Raw genomic sequence first — 6,000 nt, 5'->3', positions numbered from 1 at the left:
ACCCGTGGGAGCAGGATGCAGGGGGATGCCTGCCGAGGATGCCATGGCTACGGGGTTTGTATGCCATGAGGCTGCAGTGCCAGCCATGTCACCAGCCCCGGCAGCCGTCGGTGGAGCCTGGCACCGCGCCACGTCCCGGCGAGGAAGGGTTTTGTTTGTCGGTGCCGGAGCAGGTCCTGCCGGGCGGCGCGGCAGCATCCTGCAAGCTAATTACGAGGCAGGCCGAGGAGGAGGTCTGTCTGCACAGGTGTCTGTCAGCGGGGCGCTGGCACTCACGCCACCTAATTAGACACCCTGCCAACCTTTAATGAGAACAAATGAGAGGCCAGGCAGTACGGGGCTGGGCCGTGGCATCCGGACCCTGTCCTGCATGCTGGCTCTGGCCAAGTCCCCTCGGAGAGCCGGTGGCCACTCGCATCTGGGCATGAGGGGGGGGCTGCAGTGGCTCAGCGCCCCATGTCAGGGAGCCCCGGCATCAGGGCAGTGCTTTCCCTGCCCCACCATGCCCCTGTGAAACATCCTGCATCCCACAGGGCACGGGGTACCACTCTCCTGGTAGCCCCTGAGCCATCCCCATCCCCTTTGCCCTTCACCAAGCCCTTTGGGGAGCTGGGTCTTGGGGCTTCATCATGGCAGGGGGGGTCCTGCCATATCTGCCATCTCCCCCATAGCTTGTCTCACTGCAAAGAGGGGAGCTTGGCACCAGGTGGATCTGCCTGCATAGGCTGAGCCTTCAGTTATGAGCCTCCAGTTATCAGCTCGGTAGCTGCCGGTGCTCCATGGGGCATCCCACGGCATGCAGAGTGCTGCCCCCCTGCCCTCATCCTGGCAGCACTGATCCAGCTGCACCGTGGGGCTCAAAAGCAACAAGCTGTCCTCGGGATCCCCACGTGGCTCTTCCATGGCTCCCTGTAATCTTAAAGGCAAATAAGCAGTGGTCCTCAACAGCACGTCCCTGCACCCTGAGCCTTGGGCACAGGCAGGGTCCCTTGTTGGCGCAGGGAGCTGGGTGGCTAGGGTGGCCAGGACAAGTTGGGAGCCTCAGGTATGCTCCAAAAAACCTCAGTGAGGCTTGAAGAGGGGCTGCAGGAGAAGACCTCGGGACACACATGCCTCCGGAGAGGGAAGTTTAGCCCAACAGCGGGACCTCAGGGGAGTCTGGAGGCTGCAACAGGGCTGAGCAAGCTGGGAACAAGGAGCAGGGTGATGGGCGAGGATGGTGCTGGTGGGAGACAGCGCTGAAGCCCCGGTTATAAACTCCTCTTGCAAGTAGATTTGCAGACCAGCAGGCGCTGGGACATTGTGACAGGCGTGTGTGCCCAGCCTGGGAAATGGGGAAGGGGGGTGGCGAGCCCCCACGCTGCACGCCGGCTCCACAGCAGCCCTATAAATAAACACAGCCCCACGCCACGGCACACGCCGGGATGCTGTGGGGAGGCAATTGTGCACGGCTCCCGGTGGGCAGCAGGGAGTAACGGGACAAGACCAAGCAGGGGGAAATGCCGTGTGGGTTTTAGGAAATGTCACCTGGCAAAGAAGCCATCAGGGAGGGCGGCAGGTCCCCCCCCCAGGAGCCGGGCACGGGCAGGGCTGGAGTGGCCCTGGAGCCCCCAGGAAAAAGGTGTCTGGAGTGACACAACGCCTGTGCAGTCTGGAGGGGAAGAAGTGCCATTAAGGGACGTGCACGCCTCCGCACCCCCACTGTACACACACACGCGTCTCCATCCCTGCGTGCAAACTGCCCTTTCCCCCCGCCACGTTCACCCCCTCATCTTGACATGCCCCACCCCCCCCACGCACACACGCACCTTCACTTCTCTGGTGTCCTATGCATGCATGCCTCCATCCCTCCTTCCGTACACGTCTTAGCCCCTGTGCACCCTTGCAGGCACGCGTCTCCCTCCTCCCCGTCTGCATCCCCACCAAAAATCACCCTCGCAGCACCCGGGGTTGGCATCCCGCATCTCCATGTCCCTGGGGGTGGATAAGGATGGCCACATCCATGCCACCACAACTCTGCCAGCCCGGCAGCTCCCGGCAGGCTGCCGTCACGCTGCGGCTTAGAGAGGTTTAAGGGAAAGGCGGGGGGGGGGGGGGGGGGGATGACGGACGTGCCAGGTCTCGGAGGCCGAGGCCAACCCCAGCAACGCCAGGCAGGGGGTAGTGGGATTTGCTGGAGTGCTGGGCAATTTCTCTGCTGCTCTGCTCCGTCCTCTCATTTTCGCGGCGGGGTCCGAGGGGTTGATGGGCAGGTTGGTGTCGCTGGCGCGGCTCCCCTCTGCTCTGCCGGTGATGCTCGCCCGCCTCCCAGTCCACCCAGCATGTGCCTGTTTTTTTGCAGGAGGAAGTGGACGCGGAGCTAAGGGGCTTTGTCGGGGATTTTTGCAAACCTTGGGGATGGGTAGGGGGCCACACAGCATCGCCAGCGGTCCCAGCTCCATCCAGACACAGCCCCGCTCGTCCTGTACCCCTGGCAAGCTGTGCCGTGGCCATGCCGGGCATCCCATGGCACTGGCCGCTGTGGGAAGGGGCAGAGGGAGTTGGTGGAGGAGGATGGAGGCAGGTGGGGACAGGGATGCTGCAGCCAGGCGGTTCCCCTCCAGCCGGCCATGGACCAGATGCTGGGGAGCCACACCAGCTGGCACTGCCAGCGGGGCAGAGGTGTGGGGCAAGCGGGGGTCCTGCAACCTCAGTGCCCCTCCAGCCCCCTTCCGGCGACGTCGGGCCCTGGCCTGCGGGGATGATGGAGCAGATGATGCTCTTGGTCTGAGGCGAAAGGCAGACCGGAGTTGCCATGGAGACCGGCTATGTCATTTTAAGGAGGCACGGAGGCATTCGCACCCATCCCTCTCGGATGAGCCCCAGCAATGGGAGGCAGGGGGAGCGGGGTTGGGGGGACACACCAGCATCCCCTTCAACCCCAGGGGGGTCTGCTGGTCCCCAGCAGTGCCACCCTATGCCGGAGCCAGCAGCCAGGCTGCAGGCAGGGCTGCCTGCCCAGGGCGTTCCGGGGTGGGGGGAGCGGAGCAAAGATCCCTCAGGGACATCTGTGAGCAACTGGGGCAGAGTTACTCTGTTGCCAGCCAGGCCTGGGCAGGCGATAGGGAACAGCCTGCAAGGAGCAGAGGTCAATACATGCCCCCCTTCCCACCCTCCATTTTCCTGAGATTGCCCCATGTGCTGGGGAGGGGCTGTGAGTGCCGACCGAGGGGCTGGGGTGAGGTTCTGGGTGAAAGCAGTCATATCCTGGCTTTCTGGATAATTTAAGCTTTAATTAAAATGAGGCTTTAAGTATTAGCAGCCCCCCCCCTCCACCACCACCACACATACACACACACACACACACACTGCTTCCCGGGAGCGGGAGCGCTGCTGCTCGGCCTCCCGGCGCCTGCGGGCAGCTCTGGTGCCTCTGCTGGAGTCCCCTCCGCATCGCCACAGCCCTACAGAGGCAGAAATTATAGGGCGGGGGGGGGGGGATTAAATATAGCAGCACCTCCAATGGGAAAAAGCAGCCCTAAATACGGAGGCAAATAAAGGGATGCAAAGATGCCTCCTCCATCCCCATTTTCCCATCCCGGGAGGATGTTTGGGCATGCTCTGGTGCCATGGGGCAGCAATGGGGCTGGGGGTCGCTGCATGTTTGCTGTAGGTCCCCTTGGCCTGCCATCCCCTGGCCCTTTGCGGGGTCCCCCCGCAGTGCTGGTACCCCCAGATCGAGCAGTTCCGGAGATGCTGCCGGCTCTCCCTGGGGCTGTCATGCTGCTCGGGGCTGTCGCGCTGCTCAGCGCTGTCACCGTTCAGACGGGACCGGATGAAAATCGGCATAGCTGCACCGGTAAGTCCATGGCCGGGAGGATGCCAGGTGCCGAGGTGGCTGCCAGTGCTGTGGGCCAGGTTGCCCAGGGCAAGGGTTTGTAGCAATGCTGGGGCGGGGGAGGACGGGACACGGCAGTGTGTGCTGCCTGCACAGGAGGCGGCCAAGCCTGCAAGCTGCAAACAGAAATGATGCCTTGACGGGGTTTGGGGAGAAAGGAGGGCGGCCGGCTCCGGCACGACTCAGAGAGAGGTGCTGGCACTGTCCTGGGGGTCACACAGGCTGGGCTCAGGGACACCCTCCCCTGGCAGATGCTTGCCCAGAGCAAGGGGATGTGGAGCTGGGGCGAGGGGCCATGCGCTGCGCACGGTGTGAGGTGTGTGCGCACGGTGTGAGGTTTGTACGCACGGAGTGTGCAGCGTGAGCCACCTGCTCCCGCCGGGCAGGTGCACGGTGAAGGTGTGCGGCCGCGCAGAGCACGTGGGAGACGTGGGCGCACCAAGCGTGCGAGGCTCGTGCCGTCGGGCACGGGGTGAGTGTCATCGGCCGTGCCGCGTGTGCAGTGTGAGCTGCGGGTGCAGCCCGCGCGTGCGACGTCGACGTGACATGCGGTGCGTACGCGGTGAGCTGCAAGTCTCTGTGCGGCAGCATGCAATGCGAGGTGAGTGAATGCAGTGCACACTCACTGCGGGTGGTGTGAGCGGTGCAGGGCATGGACTCGACGATCTGAAAGGTCCCTTTCAGGCGGTTCTATGGTTCTATGCGTGCATGCAGCGCACGCTCGCTGTGGGAGGTGTGAGCGGTGCAGTGTGGTACACACCACGTGAGGTGTGTGGATGCAGTGCACGCTCGCTATGGGAGGTGTGAGCGGTGCAGTGCAGTACACCACGTGAGGTGTGTGCAAGCAGTGCACGCTCACTGTGGGATGAGTGAGCGGTGCAGTGTAGGGCGATGCATGCATGCAGTGCACACACCACGGGAGATGTGAGCGGTGCAGTGTAGGGAGATGCATGCATGCAGCACACACTCACTATGGGAGGTGTGAGCCATGCAGTGCATGGACTACATGATCTGAAAGGTCCCTTCCAACCCAGGCAATTCTAGGATTCTATGCGTGCATCCAGTGCATGCTCACTATGGGAGATGTGAGCAGTGCAGTCCGGTACGCCATGCGAGGTGCTTGGATGCAGTGCACGCTCACTGCGGGAGGTGTGAGCGGTGCAGTGCAGGGAGATGCGTGCATGCGGTGCATGCTCCCTGTGGGATGTGAGAGCTGTGCAGTGCAGGGAGATGTGCGCATGCAGTGCACGCACACCATGGGAGGTGTGAGCAGTGCAGTGCAGGGAGATGCGTGGACGCAGTGCACACTCACTGCAGGAGGTGTGGGCGGTGCAGTGCAGGGAGATGCGTGGAAGTGGTACACAAACACCATGGGGGGTGTGAGCCGTGCAGTGCAGGGAGACGTGTGCATGCAGTGCACATTCTCTGTGGGAGGTGTGAGCGGTGCAGTGCAGTACGCCACGCGAGGTGTGTGGATGCATGAACTGGGCGAGAGGAGCGCGGCGTGCAGCTGCATGCCCAAGGCCAAGCGGCAGACCGTGGTGGCCAGGGATGCATGGAGCAGGATCGAAGTATTGGCACCCCAAGGATCCCAGGCTGGATCCAAACGGGCCCCAGCTGCTATAGGCATCTCCCAAAACCTTAGGGAGCTCTTCCCCCCAGCTGCCGGAGCCTGGCACACGCCCGCAGCCGCCTGGCCGGGCGGGAGCATCTCCTCCTGCCATGCCTGCCAAGACTCCCACTCTCGAGACTCTACGACAGGAGAAAAGGGAACAAAAATTCACGTTTTCACATTTAGCTTCCTTTGTACTCAGCTAATTAGCGCCTGAGTCTGGTGATGTCATTAAAGCAGCACTAAGTCTTTATTGGGGTAATTTAATTTTCCCTTTCATATCAGGATGATTTCCTTTGTTGGGGTAGGTGCTGGGGAGGGGGAAGGGCCCGTGCAGACAATTGCTATTGTCAGGATAAATAATTCCCCAGTGGATTGACAAGGGGGGGAGGTGGGCTGGGGGGGGGGCTGGGAGCTGTCACTCACCCAGGTGGCAGCAGGAGCCGGCCAGCCCGCGGGGAGTTGGGTGCCTTGGGGTGCCTCTCCCCATGCCGGGTGGGCTCCCCCCGGG

The 6,000-nt window shown here is 62.7% G+C and overlaps 1 protein-coding gene across 1 annotated transcript in view; it reads left to right on the top strand.

The window, feature by feature from the left end:
- The first annotated feature begins 3,528 nt into the window (after positions 1–3,528).
- Positions 3,529–6,000, top strand: part of LOC141749860 (START domain-containing protein 10-like) — a 48,236-nt gene continuing 45,764 nt past the window's right edge. Inside the window, exon 1 of the mRNA XM_074604087.1 lies at positions 3,529–3,838. The gene's annotated coding sequence lies outside the window, so the exon portion shown is untranslated. The remainder of the gene's footprint in view (positions 3,839–6,000) is intronic.

This window comes from Larus michahellis, chromosome 11 (genome assembly GCF_964199755.1).
Source record: "Larus michahellis chromosome 11, bLarMic1.1, whole genome shotgun sequence".
NCBI lineage: Eukaryota > Metazoa > Chordata > Aves > Charadriiformes > Laridae > Larus > Larus michahellis.
Note: the sequence above shows the minus strand (reverse complement) of the source record. Positions and strands in the feature narration are given on the sequence as shown.